This window comes from Protopterus annectens, chromosome 9.part0 (assembly GCF_019279795.1).
Source record: "Protopterus annectens isolate FY-2018-M chromosome 9.part0, PAN1.0, whole genome shotgun sequence".
Classification (NCBI taxonomy): domain Eukaryota; kingdom Metazoa; phylum Chordata; order Ceratodontiformes; family Protopteridae; genus Protopterus; species Protopterus annectens.
The window spans coordinates 1,477,098,577-1,477,120,395 of NC_056743.1; the positions used below are offsets into that span (position 1 = coordinate 1,477,098,577).

Below are 21,819 nucleotides of genomic sequence, written 5' to 3' on the forward strand. Positions count from 1 at the left end.
TGCAGTGAGCCAGATAAACAATGTTACAGGTATTGCAGTTTGCTGTAACTTTAAATGTGAACAGTTGTCCTGAGCGGGAATGTTAAAAGCTATTAGAGCCATCAATAAAAGGGCAGAAATTGCATCTCCCACAGGGATATGTACAAAGGGATAAATGTTTCTTATTAAAACTACAGGAATTCCTAGGGTAACACAACATCTGTTTGAGAGGTAAGGAATTCTTATAATAAAAATGAGGTCTCTCATGCCACAGCAGAGTCAGTCATAATAATATTCCAATTCCTATGAAAAATGTTCACAATGTCTTTGTTATCATATGTGAATGTCAAACCTATTTGAGCAGGGTCTGAATCAGTGCACAAAGCCCTCCTTTTTTCTCATGGGTGGCCCATAATAAGGTTTCCCATGGGTGGATCTAAACATCATTCCTTCCCTGGAGCCCTTTTCTATCTCTTTCCTAGTCTACCCTCTTCTGCCAAGGTCTCGTTTAAACCCCATAACATCCTCAATAAGCTCTGTCTCTACATTATTCATACGTGAAATTTTCATTGTCTGTCCTTTAACAATATTCTTAAAAACATAATGATGATGCATGCTAGAACAATTAATAAAATGTGGTTTATAACACTCTTTCCTAAGAAGTCTGGAAGAAAAGCTGTCAGTACCATTTCTAATAAGCCTTACATCCAAAAAATCTATTATATCTGATGAATATTTTACAGTGAACCTCAAAAAACGTGTTGTAGCGTGTAAGAAATCTACAAACTCATTCAGTTCAGCAGATGTTCCCGACCATTAAATGAAGAGGTCATCCACGAACCATCTGTAGAAGAGGACATGCTCCTTATACCCTGCAGAACTGAAGAGGATAGTTGTCTCCCATTGAGCCAGCACCATGCTGGCATGGCTATCGGCACAAGAAGTGCCCATGACCACGCCTTGGGAACCCTGGGTACATATCCCTGTGGGAAATGTAATTTCTGCCCTTTTATTGATGGATCTAATAGCTTTTTACATCTCCGCTCAGGACAACTGTTCAAATTTAAAGTTATAGCTAATTGTTTCTAGCAATGGGGGTTTAACTTGGGAACTAAAGTCAGATGACAAGAAGTGATGTCATCCTGCAAGCTAATTCAGCAGTAATATTTGATATATTAATTGAAGAACTCTCTGAGAGAGACAGGATATTCTGTATTTTGTCTTTGACCTGGCAAGAACATCCACTCACAACATCTGCTGTTTGTTGTTCTGTAAGTTAGTTAACTAGAGTACAGTAATTTCTCTTATATTCAGACAAGAATAAAGTGAAGTATAGCTTAGATGTTTTCTTTATTTATTTGAGACTGTCCTGCAATGTTGTTTTAAATATTTCCTGTGATTTTGAACTCTGATGTAGCTGTGGTTATTTACTGAGTACTTTCTTGTTCTTTTATTATTTATTATTAAAGATATTTAAACCTTTCACTGTGGCCGTGGTGGTACAGCAGTAGCGTTGTTACCTCACAGCAAGAGGTTCTCCTGTTCGATTCTCGCCTGGAGTCCCTTCTGTGTGGAGTCTTCATGTCCTCCCCATGGTCGAGTGGCCTCTGAAAGACTTGCGTGAATGGGCATGCCTTCGCTGAAAATCGGGCTGGCACCATAAAAATCGACTGCCAATCATTAGCGGATCGGAGTTCTGCTGTGGTGACCCCTAACCGGGAAAAGCTGAAAAGGCAAACAACAACTGTGGCTGATATTTGTGAAACATATTTGAGTTCTGCGAGTACTTGCATATTCATTTGGTGACACTGTGGGCCACTTCTAATAGCCTTGCTCTTGGTCAAACTACCATTTGGATTAACAGTAACATTACACAGTAAGATTGGGCACCCTTTGTTAAGGGCCTTAAAGAAGCTGATAAAGTTACCTGGTAGCAGTAATAACTACTTATAGTCTGCAGCAAAAGAATGTAGTGGAATCTAGGATATCCAAAAACAAAGTCCAGCAAACAAAAAGATGCCCAGTGCTGAGAGTAAGAACACTTTTAATTCAGCCTGTTAATTATACCATTAACTTGAAATTTCTGCAATAACACATACACTGTATTGTCATACAACATATCATGCATTTTGTCCAGCTAGACAGACGTATCCAACACTACAACTCCACCTCCTTTGTCGGCTGGTCTAATACCTAGGTGCTCTGCTCTAACCAATTGATTCAGTGCCTCATGCTCATTAGGTGTTAGATTAAAAAATTTTTTATTATTTTTGTCATAAAATACCAATAACTTAAAACAGCGACTCTGTTATACACACACTGAACCATATAGGCACCTTACCTCCCAGCGAAAGGGCACTCATGCATGCCAGTCTTGCAAGGCATGCAGTTATATATGGTCTACACACTTGATTATGCATCCATTAAGTATGGAACCAATGCATCTGTCCTTTTATGCAGATTGTTGTACAAAAAATGTGGTCTATATGGCTAAGTGTAATGTATGTGATTCATATTACATAGGAAAGACAAATCATATGTTTAAGGACAGGATTCTGCAGCATCAGAGTGATATACAAAATAGTAAATTAATAAATGCATTAGCAAAACATGTATCTGAGGCTGGTATGAGTCACAGCTTTAAGTTCTTGGTACTACATAAATTAAATGAAAGTTTAAGGGAAGGGAATTTGAGTAATTAAGAAAGAAAGAGAATTATTAAAAAGTGGTCCGCCTTTAGATTAAAAAGGGCAATCAGAAACTTTAACAACTTCTATCACTGACTTACCCAGACAACTATAAAAGTTTATGAAAATTTGAAAAGATGGTGTAGTGTGAGTGCCTAGTTAAAGTGAACCTAGTTTTCTATAAAGAATACATATATCCATAGTGTCTATTAGGTTATTATTTAGGCTGAAGGAAAATGCCTGATGTTAATGGACCAGAAATTAGATATTATCTGTTCAGGCTTTTTGAGTTTTAAGGCATGAAATGTTACAATGATCATAGTCACAGGTTCCATGCCATTTTAAAATTGAGGGTATAAGTCTTGTTGTTGATCACCTGTTTTTTCCCTTCTTAATGTATTTACAGTATTTACAACAACCACAACAAGTGGTCCTCTGTGTCTTTAGTTTTGTGTCCCTGCCTCTCTAATGTAATTTTTTTTTTTTACCATGTGGAAATAAAAGGACTCCCTCAGGTGCTAGTAGTGGAGGCTTAACTAAAAGGTCGGTCGTCGTGTTAGTGAGAACCCCCCATTATTATTGGTTACCTCATCCCATTTGACCTTGGCTAACAATTTCCCCTTGGTTGCAGTGACTGGCAAGCGATTCAGACTACTATATTACACCAGCAGCGCCACCCATGGTACACCTGTGGAAGAACAGAGAATGGGAACCACTCTTAACTTGGAACCACTGTTAACAACGCTGACTCGGGACACAGAGTAGATGTACACACACAAGGAGGTAGCGTTAGTGGGAGGTTAGCGAACTCGGGTTTACTAAATGGACAAATGATACAATGAAACAAATTTTATGAAAAACAAACGCAAAACCAAAACAAACGGCCAATGACGCTAATAACTGTAACACCATGCAGGAAGTTGAAATGACTTTAACTAAACTAACTCTTGTACTTTATAACCAAAAGGTTCAAAAAAAAGCAGCTGCCTTGAACAAAGGAGATAACCCACCATGGACTGAACTCATGAAGTGATTCTAACTAAGAACAGGGGACTTTAAAATACACAATTACTAGCCTTGACACAGAGACCCCCTTTGTGTGGGCAGTGGCTGGCTAAAGGCTATTCATTCCTAATCAACATACATATTTAGTAAGGAGAGAAAAAGACTGAAACTATTGAAAAGATTTAAAAATCAATTTACACTTGCTTTAAGTAAATCTGGTATACTACTTCTCTTACTACTATCAGCTATAACCCTAAACCCTCCCGGGATCCATATTCGAGGATATTATGGATATTATCTTGAGGAACTTGACTACAGGTCTCTTTAATAACAAAAAAGACTTTCTTAAATTGTTCAGAACTCTCAAATGTGAGGCAATTAAACCCGAACAAGGGGAGGGACTTGCCCTCTTTGATCATTATGACTATCAGGAGATTGACAATGACACTTACTCAAAAGTGAGTGTGAATGAATGAACCGTGCACATAGATTGGTGAGAGAGCTACTTCAGTGACTTATTTATTGAGGGTATATAGACATAGATATGTATATACTATATAAAAGATAGGAATATCCTCCTGTATTGACAACATTCTGAAAAATATCTAGTGAATGAAACTCAAATCAGTAAAGACTCATAGGCCTTCTTTGACTAAAATCAACAAATAAATTCAATGAGGGGATGCTAATTTCTCCCACAGTAGACAGTTGACTTATACACTGCAATACCACATGATATGGATGAGGTCTCTAATGAATTGGGTTTGGTCAAGGGTGCCCCAAATAACACCCAAGTTTATCTAGTTATCCTTACTAGATATAATTACTACTAACAATTTTTTCCTTTTTGATATGCTTACTACTGCAGAAATGTGGAGTAGCCATGGGGGTCCCCATAGGGTCCAGTTTTGCAAACCACCAGTTATGGCCTACTGGGAGAATGAATAATTGGATCAATTCTCGATTTGTTTCAAAACATCAAATAGATTCCTGGATCCCATTTTATTTTTTATTTGTCTCCATGGAAATAAGAATAATACAGGAACCGAACTAGTTGACTATGAATAATGCGACCATTTCCTCAAATTTACTTTTGATTTTACTGGAAACTGTAGTGCTACCGATAACGAGTTAACAAAGATAGAGCAAACAGACAATTCTTTGCAAAGATATATTATATAAGCACTTATACCAGGTACCCTAGGGCATTCCTTAAAAGTCATTTGATGAGAAGTAAAAAAAATGAGAAAATGACAATTGTCCCCTACTTAGGGAAGAATACCCACACCACAACAGGGATAGACTTATACCCTCAATTTTAAATTTGGATGCAACTCTCTAAAATGGTATGGTGTGCTTTATGCTCCTCCAAATGTACATTTTTTTAGGAAAGAAGGAAAGGAGGCTGCGAGATGAGATATGAGCACGTCAATGCTATCTCAACATGATTGGACAATGCCTTGAGCAATGCCTAAACATATTCTTTTCTTTCCCAGTTTAGCATTAAATTTTCTCGATCGATCAAGTCAAACCTGATAGTAGAAGAGGTCCATTTATTGCTTGAGCTTACGAAGAACCACAATTATGGCAACCTTAAAACTCAAAAGCCTGAACAGAATAATATCTATTTCTGGTCCCATAACATCAGGCATTTTATAAAGCTACCTTACTTACTTAGCGGGACTACCCTAAATAACCTAATAGACACTATGGATTTATGTATTCCTTATATAGAACTAGGGTTTCACTTTAACTGGCACTCACACTACACCATCTTTTAAGGCTAGGAATTTTTATAGATATGGATTTGAGTAATTAGACTGAATTTGCTGAGTTAAAATGGATTGTCAACTTTAAAGCATATGTGTCACCTGGTTTGAATAGTGCTGTTGCTTTAAAGCCTCTCCTAAAGAAGAGAGGCTTAGTTCACTGATAAGTGTTAACACCCAACAGTTTTAATTGGCTTTAATTAACTGGAAGTTTTTTGTATTTAAAGGCCTGTTTTTCATACTGTTTGTTAAGGTCCGAAGAAGCGAGCAATCCTGAAAGTGCTTACCTGGTTTTATTTGTTTTTATCTGCTTTTTGGAATTAAAAGTGTTCTTACTCTCAGCAATGGGCATCTTTTTGTTTGCTACTTTATAGTCTGGGCAAAAGGGGGCATAGCTAGTAAAGCTGTGCCAGCCTTCTTTCCCAGGAGAGAGAATGTGTGTGTGTGTGTGTGTGTGTGTGTGTGTGTGTGTGTGTGTGTGTGTGTGTGTGTGTGTGTGTGTGTGTGTGTGTGTGTGTGTGTGTGTGTGTGTGTGTGTGTGTGTGTGTGAATCAAATCTCAAAGACTGTATGTGCCAGCTACTTGGGCAAGGACACAAAGCACTAGTTGGACAGAGAGGGTGCTGGAGGTCTTGGATTGGCCACTTAACTGAGATCTTAACTCTATAACTGTGTTAGTGGGGAGTCTTATTGGGGATCTGGAGAAAGAGGGAGAAACCAGCTCCAGACTGACTGTGGTCTCTGTGTGCTCTTAAGGGAAATTGCACTTGATGCAGAAAGCTACATCTGGAAATACTGTGTGTGTAACTTGTCATTCTCCCAATGTGTACGTCTCCCACTGTTGCCAGTGGTGAGGACTGAGGCTTCTTGATTACTGGGCTAGTGGTGGGGCATCACAATACCTCAACTTGCCCTTCCTTTTTCTGCAGGATCTCCATCTGCCTATCCTTGCAGTGACATAGGTCATCGAATTGGGTGTGAACTAGAGGGTCCATAGTAGTCCCGAATAGTGTCTCAACAGAGGAGATGCTGTCATACTCTCAGAGGACACCACCAGCATGTCCCAGTATGCTACCTGACAGGAGCTGGAGGAGATAATACTGACTTTGGTTGATCAGCAGATTGATGCCCACCTCAGCCACCTGGAAAATATGATTGTACAACTAGCAAAATTGCATCATTGCCTGTCACTACTCAGCATGCCAAAAACACAGAACATATTGGAGAGGACAGTCACCAGGGGAATGACCTTTAGCTTGGTACTGGCAAGGCAGCTTGAAAGGGAGCTGTCACCCAACCTATTCCTCAACGTGGTGATCTTCTTTGTGTTTTACTTTGCTCCACTGTTTTTAGTCCTCTTCACTGAATGTTCTCCCACTGTCTGTATGTGTCTATCCATTATGTCTCCCCATTTGTATTAGTACCTCCCCTTTTGGTCTTTGTCTGTGGTTAATATTTGTTTGTTTGTTTGTTTGTTTGTTTGTCTGCCCCTAGTAACATCCCTATACCCTCTTTCTTTCCCCTCTACTCTTCTTTAAAAAGGTCATCTGCCCCCTCCCCCCAACAAAAAAAGTTATACACTCTTTCTCCCCACCTACTACCACTCTTCTCTTCCCTGTGTCCTTCTGCATGTTTATCTGTTTGGTCTTCCCCTTTCTGACTGTCGTCTGCTCCCATTTCTCCCCTTTATATGAAGGAAATATTATGCTGAGAAGCTCTTATTATGGCTGTCAGCAGTTTTCATAGCACACTGCCCCATTGTACGTGTGGATGTGCAGAGTCACATGCATGTCCCTTATGTACTACTGTGATTCATGAATCATTTGACTGTGGTCACAGTATGTTCATCTAGTCACTGATAGTGCCATTTGTACTAGTGGATTCCTTAGATGATCACTGTGGCACTAGTTGCCTACTGTTATGCTGATAATTAGCTTAGAGCCATTTTACACTATTTGACCTGCTGGTGAAAACCATTGCATGGTCATGTAAGCCATGTTTTATTTTATTTTATTTTATAGTTAACTGAGGTAGAGCACTGATCCAGCTGGACCATTTTAGGGTAACTTCTCCTGAATTTATCCTTCTTATCTAGGGAAAACAGCTGAGTAATAGTGATCTTTATGGCTTAAACCATTTGAGTTCACATGTGATGCCTGAGTAAAAAGGCTGTATACTAGAATCCTGGTTTTCCTTCACAGATAGGCATTTAAGTTATCCATCAAGTGAAGTACAATTCTCTCCTAGTATTCATATATATTATTTAAAAAGCTTAAAAGGGGAAAACAAACTTTTCTGAGTGAATGTGCAAGAATAAATTAAACTCCAAAGGAACTCAAAATATCCGCTTAATAATATGAATATAATTGTAAGGAAGTATGGAGGAGTGAGATACTACACCAGGGGTTGTTGGTGCTACTGGAATGCGGGGCTGCATCCTTCTAAGTTATTGTTATTTTTAATGTTTTTTTATGTATTTCCCCTCAAAGAATATTCATTTGTATTTCAAAGTTCCAAGTTGCAGAGTTCATGCTAACTTATTGTAAACATATGTTGCTTTGCTGGGCAATTGTCAACTCTATTAAAAAAAGAAAAATATTTCTGGCTGCTGAGCTGTGTTTTAAAACAGCCCAGCAAATTTAACAATTCTGTCACTGGGATACAGGCTGCTGTGCCTCTTATTAGTTTCTACCACTATATGCCAGTAACAGTGCCACACCTACAGTTGCCATTTGGATTGTGATGCAAGGCAGCCAGAATAAAGAAAAACAGTTAAGGGCTAGACAGCATGCCCTTTCAAATTCAAGACCTCCCTGCCCCAGCTGTTGCTGTGATCTTGTCTGATTTGTTATCCAGTATGCTATATTAACCGATCACAAACACAATCACAGCTTTCTGAGGTGCACAACTTATCTTTCTTTTTCTTTCTTTCTTTCTTTCTTTCTTTCTTTCTTTCTTTCTTTCTTTCTTTCTTTCTTTCTTTTTAATTTGGAGCTCTGTTCCCTATGATGGCTAGCATACAGACTAACTCTTTTGGGACACAAACAGGACTGTGATTTTTGAGGACAACTAGTAGTATTAAGTTAGACTTTGCAAGGACTCTGACTGGACAGTAGACGTGAACTGCATTTTCTAAACACACAAAGTAAATATTTGCCTTAGTTATACATGGACTGCATTACAAATGTCTGGCTAGCAAGCAGAAATGCAGTGCTTCTATTTGGTTGCAAAGTACTGCAGTTCTTAAAATATATTAATATATATGCAAGCTTGAATGTGCATTTATGGGGTAAAACTATTTAAATTATGTTAAATGAACACATCTTCTTACAAGACAAATGTATAGCAGCACTACCACAAAACAGGGAGAGACGTTACTGTAGTTAACCACGGGATTATAGCAGTAGCACCCAAACATTGACATAGTACAGTTTTACTGATGGGAAGTAGGCAAAATCTTAAAAATGTAGGCACATGATACAAAGTAAGAAGCATTTTACAGTGTCATTGACTAGAGTGCACGCCATTTGGCTGTGTTGTGATACACAGGATAGAAATATTTAATTCATGTAAACTGAGAACAGGTTATGGGGTCAGGAGCAGAAATTTAATTGTGGGAGGTCTACCCTTCAATTTCTATACTATTCCTCAAGTTTAGTAGTTTTGAAATATGATAGTACTGCCATAGTGAAGCTTAAGATATCAATTATTTCATTTTACTCTTCTGGTTACCTTAGTGATAACTGTCTTTTGTTATAAGGCAGTCACGTTGCAATGAAAATTAGGTAACATGCTACATTATTATGGATCACTCCAGGCCCATTTATTTACTGCTAGAAAATATGGCTGGTAGATGTAGATCAGTATGTGTGTGTATACCTTTAAGAAGCTATCCAAGGGCTTGCACAAGTGTGTAAATACTGAGCATGTGAAGCTAGACTGCCATTTTGTAGTAAGCAGTTGTGATGTAAGCATGTATGTATATATAAGGTCTGTCTATTAACTAGTTTGTTCGTATTTAATGATACTTATATTCATCCTGATGTGTTTCTATGTATTAAAGCATCTAAATGAAAACCCCAGCCTTCTTGTCATATGTGTTTGAGATGAATGAGTGACATGGTGTCAGAAGCGGCATGTCTAAATGACAAGGAATCAGAACAGCATATCCAAGGGGCATGAAGTTGAAAGCAGCTTGGATAAAATGACTAGAGGCACTTGCTTAGAGCTGGCAGAATATAGACGTGCCGATCATCCCTAAAAATGTGCAAACTTTGCAAAACAGGTCAGAAATGAATTTCAGCTATTAAAACTTGCTCAGCACTATTTATTTTTGCATAATATAAAACGAAGCATGTAGAACATTCTAAACGATACTTGCATAAATTGATATGTACGATATTGATAAAAATATTCAAATTATAACACAAAATGTTTGAAATAAAGTCCAGTTGCATAAAACGAATAAATAAAGGGAAATTACTGCATTTCCTTATTAAGCAAAGCCATCCAAGTTATCAGAAGTATATAAAGTGTTCACATGTTTGTGTGGTGTTACAGTAAAGCTATTCTGCAAAGTACAGCAATTACAGAGCATATTTCACAAAATAAAGTATTTTGAGGAGTTTATTGTACATTTGAATGTTATTACAAGCTCACAGAACAGTTTGTTCATACATAAGGGCCATATTTTCAGTGTGTTCATGTATACTTTGTGGGCATGGCAGATGGATTTCGAAAACCCAGTGTACTTGTGTTTGACAGTAATAATGCTGAGAACTGGAGAGTGTTTGAGTAAGAGTACGAAATTTTCATACAGGCTGCATTTTCTGATAAAGATGACCATACAAAGGCATTTATTTAGCTTAATTTATCTGGGTCAGAAGCTACAGAAAGGGAATATTCATTTGTATATGCGCCTGCTATCTATACTGGAGAAGGGGAGAAACATCATATTGCTGTACCGACTGATTCAAGGGAGGACCCAGAATGCTTAATATGTAAAATTAGAGAAATGTGCAACCACCAGACAAATGTTACAATGGAAAGGCACTTATTTTACATAAGGGATCAAAAGCTTAGTGAAACTTTTGCAGCATATATAACTGACCTGAGAAATAAGGCTAAAATGTACAGATTTGGTGAATTAAGGGATGAGTTGATAAATGATAGACTTGTGTGTGGTATAAAAGATGATGCTGTGAGAAAGATTTTGCTTCGTGGCAGTGATTTAACTTTGAATAAGGCCATTGAGGTTTGACAGATAAATGAGCTTACAGAAAAGCATACAAATATGCTTACAAATGAGAATAGTTCTAGAAGGCCCGGTGACAAAGCTCATGTTGATAGTATGTGGCATGTTATTAAAAGAAACAAGCACATGGCAGCAACTGTAACCCCTGCAGCACTCACTGGTAAACCCCAGAACTTTCTAGCAAATACCAAGTTCGCACAGTCTCAGTGAAGCATAAGAGTGAGTCAGCAAACTCAAAGCATGGGCCCCAACCTAGTTTCATTGCCAACTGTCATGATTGTGGTGGTAGCCATGAATCTAAAAGGGGAAAATGTTTAGCTTTTGGTCAACAATGCCACAAATGCAATATATGGAATAATTTCAAAAGATTTTGTAAATAAAAAGGCCCACATTCCTTTATTAAAAGGGAACATTTTAAGAAACAAGTTGATCAGTTAGACAGTGGCAATTCTACTCTTGATGTTGATGGTGTGTCAGTGCTTCATGAAACAGTCAATGCAGTAGATATAAAGGCAAAGAATGTAGCATTCTGTACTGTTCGGATAAATGGCAAACCCATAGAGTTCAAAGCTGACACAGGTTCCAAGTGCAATGTTATGTCAGCAGAAACATTTGCCAGAGTGTGTAAAGGTGAAAGACTTGATTTGGCAAGGTGTGCGAAGCTTGCTGCTTATGGAGGTGAAGAAATTCAAACTGAAGGCTAAGTAATGCTTTCATGTTACTCTGCTGGAAGAAGCATGACTTATTATTTTATGTGGTCAAGAAGCATGCCCAGTCATTATTAGGGCTCAGAGACAGTTTGAAAATGAGACTGCTTTCATTTAATAAGGAGTCCACAATGTTAGCTTAAAAGACCACTACTATAATTTTGACCAGTATATTTTTTCTACATGTGCTGATCTGTTCGAAGACAAACCAGGCAAACTTTCAGTTGTGTACTCCATGAAGTTAGACCCAGACATCAGTCCAGTTATCAGACCAGATAAGTTCCAATAGCTATGCAGGGCAGGGTCAAAGCCGAGTTAGATAAAATGGTGCAACAAGGTGTGATTTGTCCAGCTGAAACTCTAACTGAGTGGGTATCTTCCATGGTGGTAGCTCATAAGAAAAACTCAGATGACCTCAGACTATGTATTGACCCATGAGATTTTAACAAAGCATTAAAAAGACCTCATCATCCAATGTGCACAGTCAAAGAAACTGCCAAATGATACTACTTTTTCTGTCTTAAATGCAAAGAGTTAATTTTGGCAAATTCAGCTTGACGAGAAATCATTGTTGCTCACTACTTTCAGTACTTCATTTGGCAGGTACAGATTTTTAAGAATGCCATTTGGGATAAATTCTGCAAGTAAACTCTTTCAATGAGCACTGGAGCAAATTTTTTCTGGGTGTCCTTGTGCTATTACAGTATATGACATACTGGTAAGAGGTCACGATGAAGCAGAACATGACAGAAACTCAGAAAAGTTCTAGAAAGAGCACATCAAGTGAATCTTAAGCTCGATGCACAGAAATGCAAGTTCAAGGTACAAAACGTTACTGCTGTTGGTCATTTTGTACTGGGCTATGACCAGACCCTTCAAAGCAAACGGCTATTCTCGAGATGCCAGCACCAGACAATGTTCAAGCCCTGCAACATTTTCTTGGCATGGTCAACTACCTAGACAAGTTCATTTCAGACTTGAACCAACTATCAGCACCACTCAGAGAGCTGACATGTAAAGATGCATCCTGGTCTTGGTTAGAGCAACACCAAAGAGCATTTGAAGTCCTGAAACAGAGAATTGCTAGTCCACCAACACTCAGATACAATGATGTTCAGAAGCCAGTAACACTTTCCTGTGATATTTCGAAATTTGGTGTAGTTACAGTCATTCTATAAGAGGATCAACCTGCTGCCTACGCATTGAGAATTTTTACCCAAACTGAGCTGCAGTATGCTCAGATAGAGGAAGGGGCTTCTTGCTGATACATTATCCAGATTGACCAGAAACACCACAGGACAACACAAGAATGAGAACCTTGATTTTGAAGTCATGGAAGTGTGAAATTTTTCCTCCACATGTCTTGATGAGCTGAGAGATCACACAGCCATAGATCTGGTTTTACAAAGGCTCAACCACTTTATTCAACAAAGTTGGCCGTCAAAGCAATCTAGTTTACCTCAAGAAGTGCAACCTTATTTTCCATACAGAGATGAGATTTTGTCTAGCAATGGTATCATTAGAAAAGGTCCGAAAGTGATTGTTCCAAAGTCCTTGTAACCAGAGTACGTTAACATCATGTACTGTGGTCACCCAGGAGTCGATTCTACCAAAAGAAGGACGAGAGGACTAATAGTTTGGCCTTCTATGTCACAAGACATTGAAAGAGCACTTCCATCTTGTTCTGTGTATAATAGTACAAAGCCACATCAACAGAAGGAACCACTTCAGCTTAACCAAATTCCAGAACTACCTTGGTTGACAGTAGCTACCGATATCTTCGAGTGGAATGGTCAACAATATTTGGTGTTAGTAGACTCCTACTCCATTTGGTTCGATTTTGACCTACTTCCCAACCTAGCATCCAGTACTGTCATTACTGAAATGAAGCATCATTTTGCAGTCCATGTTAGTCCACACAAAGTTATTTCTGACAATGGCATGCAGTTTACAAGCCAAAAGTTCAAAAGATTTGCTAAAGAATGGGACTTTACTCATGCCACAAATAGTCCAGAGTATCCACAGTCAAATGGTTTGGCAGAATGTGCAGTTCAAAGTACAAAACAGTTACTTGAGAAGTCAAAATTAGGTAATAGTGATTTTTTTTTTTGAATCTCTTGAATCTCAGAAATATTCCACATGATAAATATCTTGGTTCACCTGCTCAGAGACTTCTGACAGTACAAATCAGAACCACATTACCAATCAATAGTCAATTGTTGGTTCCAAGTGTTAAGAACAACAGAACAGTGAAAGTCAATCTGTTGAAGAAGCACTTAACCCAGATGTCCTACCACAATAAAAACAGCAGACCTGTCAATCCATTACAAGAAGAAGTGGTAAGGATACAAAGGTCATGAATGGATTGGTGTCGTGAAGAATATTGGTCCAGAGCTGAGAAAGTAGACTGTGGAATCAGAAGGAGCAGTTTTTAGGTGGAATCAGAAGCATTTGAGACTGGTGTCTGAGCCTATAACATAGCACATAGCTTGTGAGAAAGACTCTTTATCTCAGAGTGAGTTGTCCAGTGTTCCAATTCCAGAGGAAGTTCCAGAAGACATTCCTTTTCCTGTGACAAATCCAAAAATTCCTTTTACGAGTTGTGCACTGCAGACTGTCTCTGTTGCTAAGTTTGGTCCAGATTGTTATGTTATGACATATGGACAAATCTCTAAACCCTGTAGCAGATACAAAGGAACTTGGACATGAACATTGTGTTTTGTTTTCGGTGTATATAGTGATGCATGTCTATCTCTAATATTGTTTTTTTCAAAGAGCAATCTTTTTAAGAGGGAGGGTGTAGATCAGTATGTGTGTATACCTTTAATAAGTTATCCAAGGGCTTGCACAAGTGTATAAATACTGAGCACGTGCAAGCTAGACTGCCATTTTGTAGTAAGCAGTTGAGATGTAAGCATGTATGTATATAAGGTCTGTCTGTTAACTAGTTTGTTCATATTTAATGATACTGCTATCCATCCTGATGTGTTTCTTTGTATTAAAGCATTTAAACAAAACCCCCAGCCTTCTTGCCATATGTGCTAGAGACAAAAGAGTGACAGTAGAGAAGAGTAATGTCTTGCTATTGCACTCTGACAAGTCCTTTTCTTAGATGCTCGGTTGGGATGGAGTCTCACTTGGAGTTGTGACATTTTGTATTGCATTTATAATAACAGAGAAATAAAAACTATTTTAAAATAAATATATCTATAAAAGAGCAGTTGGTATTACAGTACTTTTCCACTTTAGCCGTGACATAATTCTTGGCATTTTATCTTGACTGGCAAAAACATGACAGAACATACACTGCACTCTTCTGCGGTAATGAGCACTGTTCTTAGAAATGTTAGCTGTGACATTTTGCTTTGCATGTTATCATATTTCAAAATCAAACATTCATTTTTTTTTTAAAAAAGCTGGTAGAAACCAACACTTGAAACTGTAGTGTTAAATTAAAAAAGGGATACATATCTTGTTGACAGCATTGTGGACTGTGTGCTGACAATCTCTGTTATGAGATATTGTGACATTTTGAATTCCATTGTACAGTAACACAGAAATTATATTGTGAAGATTGGACTAAGACATACGAAGGCTATCAGCCTAGTCAAATAGAATTTGATACATAATTCTATCAACTGTATAAATAAATGTAAAATACAGGCTTATGTTTTTAAATGTAAGAAAACACTGTAAAATGTGAACTTCAAGATTGTTGCAACATTGCCATCTGCTGTAAGGAAAACCAAGCCAAGTATTTCAAATGTGTCTTTTAAAGTTGAAAAGATATTATGAATCTCTTTAATGTTTGACAAGTTGGTTCCAGTGTGTCTGGATGAAGGTTTCATGCCCATTGTTTTAAAGCTAAAGTTTATGATCAGAATTTACATGTGGATGGTGCTTTACTGCTCTGGTTTCTGCTAGAGTATACATGTGAAATGTCTTTTAGTGTTGTAAGTTTATGAGCAGGTGTTAGATTGCTAAATAATGCAGTTTGTGGCCTGAGAACTCAGACCAGGTGTCAAGATGATGCAATATGAATACTGGGAAAACCTAAGTGTCAAAATGATGTAATTTGGGAGGGCCTCAGCAGAGCTGTTGGTTACTGTTTTAAAACTATTGATCAGTGAGAAACTGGGAGCATTTTGACTTTGGATATCTAACTCAGCACTTTGCCTTATGCTCACGTGTAAGTTTTAGCACTGTGATTTCTTGCAGGAATAGTTAAAGCTAGTAAAGATTAATTAAGTATTTCTTTTGAAATCAGACCTGTACTACTGTATTATCTTAAGTTTCTGTGTGATGTCTGAACTCTTAGGTATATCTGTGGTGTAGTAGTTTTGTCTTGTGTTTTAATTATTTATTATTAAATATTTTTAAAACCTTCTACCTGTGGCTGGTTTATGTAGAGATAAAGTATGCTTTAGAGTACGTTATATATTTATAGAGTTTATTGTAATAAGCCCTTCCAATAAGCCTTGAGACTGATTAGTCATACTACCATTGGATTATAATATTGCACAGTAATAATTGGACACCCTTTTAAGGGCCTTTTAGTAGCTGATAATTAACTGGGTGGTGGCAGGAATTACTACCGTATGGTCTGGGTAATAGAGGCACAGCTGGAGAACCTGTGCCAGGCTATTCCCAGGAAAGTCTGTGTGGTTGTATAACCTCTTCTCAAAGTGTGTGTGTGTGTGTGTGTGTGTGTGTGTGTGTGTGTGTGTGTGTGTGTGTGTGTATGTATCAGCTACCTGGGCAGAGACACGAAGCACTGGTTGGACAAAGAGAGTACTGGAGGTTTTAGCTTGCCCTGTTAGGCTGAGACCTGGACCCTATAGCTGTGCCAGTGGGGGAGTCTTATTGGGGACCAGGTGAGCAAAGGAGCAACCAGCCCCAGACTAACTGTGATCTCTGTGTGCACTTAAGGGAAACTGTACTTTACTGTGTGTATTAGTTATCCTTTCCTCTTCTTGGAAACGACCTCCCTAGTGTTAGTGGTGAGGATTGAGGCTCCTTGATTGTTGGGCCAGGGCACGGCCGTCACAGATATAAAGCACTAAACTAAGAAAAAGATGGGGCACACACTGTTAAAAACATAGCAGACAATCCCAATTCTGAATTGCCCTTTATAGCAATAGAGACGTTACATATACATTATTTTAAAATAATTGTGTATATCACAATGTGCCATTGTAGTTCTTTGCCCACTGGAAGTGTGATATTCTGCTTTGTATTTTAAGAATGGAAAAGGAAGCAGATAGGATACATACTGTTGTTAGCAACATAACAATATGCTGTGGTAATAAGAAATATTATAAGATATCCACGCTATAACATTTTATTATCATGATATCAAGATGGAAGACTGACAGATCATTTTAAAATGTCTGCAGAAACTAACATTTGATGTGTACTACTAAAGAGAGAGAGAAAAACACATTGTTAGCAACACAATGATTTTCCCATTGGAGTTGTGACATTCTGCTTTGCATTTTATTATGGGTAGAAAAAAATGTCTTTGGAGACTAACATTTGAAACTCTACAAGTGAATAAAAAAATCAAGACATACCACTGCTTTGAGCAGTATATGTTAAAAGACACTGTAGGGGAAACATACTTTTCCCAATGGAGTTCTGATATTTTAATTTTCAGATAATCATGAAGGAAAAATATACCATTTTAAAATGTCAACAGAAACCAATATTGTACACTGTAGTGTTGAGTAAAAAAGGTACACACATTGCCAGCAATGTAAAGATAAAACGCACTGACAAACCCTATTACAAGATCCCATCTGGAAGGGGGGGGGGTGGCCTACATGAAGCTGTGACATTTTGCATTGCTTTTTATAGCAACAGAGAACTAACACATACTAGTTAAAATAACTCTGTATCTAGCATGATTATCTTGCTAGTGCTTTAATTTGATCTTTTTTATATTTTGTAGCTGTCTGGCAAGGAGGTTTCCATTTGAAAATGTTCAGACTGCATTGTTTTTGTTCAAGTTCCATTGACAAATATGGGTAATTAATTATTTAATTTACTAATTTTTCTGTATACTATGTACTTACTCAGGGCTCCTAAACAGTTTTACTTGCTATATCACCTTGTTAGCTCCAACTGAAAGGCTTGTGGATTAGCTTTATCAAAACAGAAAAAATAATGCAAAACAGAAATATGCCACAGATGTTTGCAAATGAGGTTGCATTATGTTTAGGATGGCCGTGGTGGGAGTAAAACAGCCTTATACTTTGGAAGACAGTACCTATGGTAGGACAAAGGGCGGCTCCCTGGTAGAGATCACTGGTATACTGTGTACACCTCAGCCATGTGATTTTGTAAACTGAAAAGCAAATCTTCAGCTGCACCGCCTGCACGACAGCTACTTTGCACAAATATTGCTGACTGCTGTTTGACTCAACTTTTTAATAGTGTGACAATCCTCAAAAGTTGACTCTGCCCCAGCGTAGCCACACCCCTTTCCAGTTAGCCCCACCCATTCAGTTGTGCCCGGCAGCATCACCTTGCTTTGAAGTCACCAGCCACCCCAGTGCAATACCAAAAGACATATTTCTCAGACTCCCAATATGACGTAGTATTCAGGGAGCCTCACAAAATGTAGCATCTCTTCAACAAAAGTAAAAATATTTGCATATGTGAAAGTGGTCGGAAATTATGCATCTTTAATATAAAAATGCTCTACTAAGTAACTTGCCCTTGATTTAGAAAATGTTGTTTAATTCTGTTTAGCTTCTGTCTTCGATTTGTGAGAGAATAAGTACGCAGGCAGAATGTGAGATTATTCAGTTCTCTTGGCCAAGCAACGCAAGTGACCTTTCTTTTAAAGCGATGCTGTTGAACAGTACCTCCTGCTAAATTATCTATATGTTTCCTGTAATCATTTGTAATTGCTGTTTAGAATTAATTTCTTAACTGACCAAGTATAACTACAACAAATAAAACAAGACCGGTGACTAGTTCAAGCTGCAGAAAAAAACGTCTGCTGGATTTGAAATTTGCGTTCTTTGTTCGGTCGTCCTGAACCTTGGCGTCATGCCTATAGCGGATAGACGCTTGTTTGTTTTGTCCCATAACAAGGCTGCATCATTCCTGATTTAAAAAAACATCAAAGTGCATTTTCCCTGACTCACTGAAAGGGTTAATTACGTTATGCTGTCATTCTTCCAGTTTAAATGAATGGAAAGAAACTACTAGCTGTAGAAAATATGGTGGAGTGGTTAGATGTGTAGAACCCTGCACATTGCTGCAAATGTTCTGTATATTTTTCTTATACAAGCACCAACACTTTATTTTACAGTTCATATTTGCTTATTTCATTTTATCAACACAAACTGTTTCACTCAGTGCAAGTTATTTATCCTCACAAGCCATTGCACAGTAAAGCTGTTTATCCCCACAATCGCGTCATCAAAAGGCGGAGCCGGATGACGCGTAATCGTGAATTAACTGCACGGCCATGGAGTATAACAGAAATGAAAACGGGAATTATAAAAGTAATTATAGAGTTTTACTTCACTAAGTAACACAAAAACAGCATATCTAAGAATCGGAACAGCGACACTGTAAGATGAGAGGGTAATCAAACGAGCAGAACAGGTAAAACAATATTTGCACATGATTAACAGTAATGGCTGGATTATAGTCCTTAAGCAAGGTCTGTGTGTGCTTTTCTCTGCATTGTACGCTTATAGATACTAAATCTTCGACGTCTTGGTACATACCGTTTGCCATTTCTGAAATGCATTTAGGGTTTGGGGGTTTTATGCTGCTGTGTTTGGCCATGCAGGTTCATTTGCATACATGTTACAAGTGCTGTTGTCTACCGTACGTTCCGCTGCTTTGCATTGCCAGTCGTGAACTGTGCAGCCTTTTCATGTGGCCATTAGACTGCTCATAGGCCTTTCCCACTGCGCACTGTGTTTATTAATTTCTCCCATTAACTTCGGTTCTGGCGTGATAATTTGTTTAATCATTCATTCATTAGTTAAAGCTATCCTAGCGGGATGCTTTTCAGCTTCAGTCTTAGCATAGCACATGCAGAAACAAAAACAAACAATAACCTATGCAGCCTTTTCAGAAGGAATACATGCAGGGTGATTGTTATAGAGGGAAGAGGTTAAAAAAGATTTTGGTTTAGTAGGTTTTCAATTTAAAAATATGGACTGTAGCAGATACAGTGAGTAAGCAGTCTGTTATGTCATCAGCATCAGTTTAATAAAACAGCAAAGTAACCTTGAGATGTGGTGTAATTAAACAATATACTGCTGCTACTACTGCTAACATAGCCAAGTAGGTAGAGACTAAGAAACTGAACTAATACACACAAAAGGTAATGTTTAATAATATGAAATGAGTATGTGTGTGTGTGTGTGTGTGTGTGTGTATGTGTGTATATATATATATATATATATATATATATATATAATTTATTTGTATCTACTATTTAACTTAAGAACGAAGTAGAGGAAAAGTTAATAAAAGGGAGTGAAATGGAGAGATTATGTGAAACATTTGTGACTCAGTGGTGTTTCAGTTCAGTAGGCTTTCTTAAGAATCAAATCATTTGGTACACTAGGTCAACTAATCATTTTTTATCAGTCCTCCAAATATGTTTTAGAAAATAAAGCAGTAATGTGACAGTAATAATAATTGTAGTCAGGTCATTTTAAAATAAGTACTATGGAAGTGGACTATAGAAACACCCAGTTAAATTAATATTAATAATAATGTATTGGAAAGTGTATAAAATTTGCATCCATTGCATAAGTGGTTAAAGAAAAAGTGTAGCAAAAATAAGTAAAACTCTTTATCTGAAGCATTCATAGTATACTGATTGTCAAGGATGCGCTTCAACACACTGGATGGGTGAGCAAGGATCAGGAAATGTCCTTGCATTACTGTGAGTCAGTGAATTTGGTTCTATGCAGAGAGAGCATGAGATTGCATTATTTTTGTCTTGTGAGCAGTGCATCAGAGCTTTCAGATGTGTAGGTTAGTGTTGAGACACTGTCCATTGTGCTGGAACATAAATGCAAAGATGCATATATTTGAAACAGCTTTTTTTTTTTAATTGTGGTGAACCATTTGACATTGTCAAGAATGATGAAATTTTGTTTTATATTGGTGTATCAGTAGTAAACTTAGGAATGTTGTTTAACATATCCCAGAGTAACATATCCCAGAGTATTGAGGATTTCTTTGACGGAATAGTAAACATTGGTTCCCCTTGTGTTATGAAGGGGTGTCCGTACTCCTTTGCCAAAAGATGGCCTAGCTTCTGGAGAAAGGAAGTGACTCAATTACTACTTTACTTGTTGATTTTTAATATGGATGTAGTCTACATGTTGGCAAGCCAAAATGTGAAGGAGGGATCATAAGTACAAGTTTTGAAAGCGTGACCTATTCCTTTTCAGAAAGTCATTCACCATGCTTTTTGTGAAGCGATATTTTGCATCTTCAGTCATTCCATTCTTGTTTCCTTGCATTGTAAAACAAGAGTTCCCCGTTGGGTGTCCTATCTCTGCTCTTACTGCTTTATTCAAGTCTATATACACCAAGTTCTTTTGTTGTCTTGTAATAAAGTGCATCTTTGTTACACAGGAAAGAGTTCCACAACTGGAATAGTAAAGTGGGCTAAATGTTACTATATTTAGGTTTTCAAATGGGATAGGTTCTTCTGTAGCCTGGTATTCTACCAGTCATCAGTAGTGCTTTTTCAGTTTCTGTACTTATTTTCAGATAATATGAAGTCCTTTTGATGTTACTACTTCTCCCTTCAGCATACACACACCTCAGCTTTATATTCTTTTCAAAGATATCTGCTTCTCTAATGCATTATTTCAGTTTTTTGTATTGCTATTTAGCACTTTGTTAGTGTATTCCACATTCTTGTCAAGTCTTTCCATAGTTTTTTCTAAACCATATCCCAAAGACATGCTGTAGGTGGATTGGACACTCCAAATTGGCCCTAGGTGGGAGTGTGTGTGTGTGTGTGTGTGTGTGTCTTCCATGGAAGGTTGGGCTGGCAACTCGACACTGAAACTTCATTGCCCGTCATGAGCGGACAGGTGATCCGCTGTGGCGACCCCTAAATGAGAAAAGCCGAAAGAAGAAGAAGAATTCTTAGCCTTATGGCATACTTTTGTGTTATCCGTAAAGAGTATCCTATTTTCAATGCCGCCTGTAAAGCCACTTATAAAGGATTGAATAGGACTAGGCTCCATGGTACCCCACTGGTTTCATGATAGTGAACCATATGAGTGTGTCTATCCTGACACCGATTTGATGTCTAATTTATTCACCAACCTCTTGTGTTAAATGTCTTATTAAAGTCTTAAGTCTGAAATATACATATACCCATTTTTTTTTTCAAGCATCTTTATTAAATTTACACAT

The 21,819-nt window shown here is 37.8% G+C and overlaps 1 protein-coding gene across 5 annotated transcripts in view; it reads left to right on the forward strand.

Annotated features, from left to right (window-relative positions):
• Positions 1-18,801: 18,801 nt before the first annotated feature.
• Positions 18,802-21,819, forward strand: part of WIZ (WIZ zinc finger) — a 3,168,750-nt gene continuing 3,165,732 nt past the window's right edge. For 3 of the 5 annotated variants that reach the window (XM_044084417.1, XM_044084416.1, XM_044084418.1), the window contains exon 1: positions 18,803-19,020. The gene's annotated coding sequence lies outside the window, so the exon portion shown is untranslated. Of the gene's footprint in view, positions 19,021-21,819 lie in introns of all 5 variants that reach the window. The other 2 variants (XM_044084420.1, XM_044084419.1) reach the window with 2 other exon arrangements.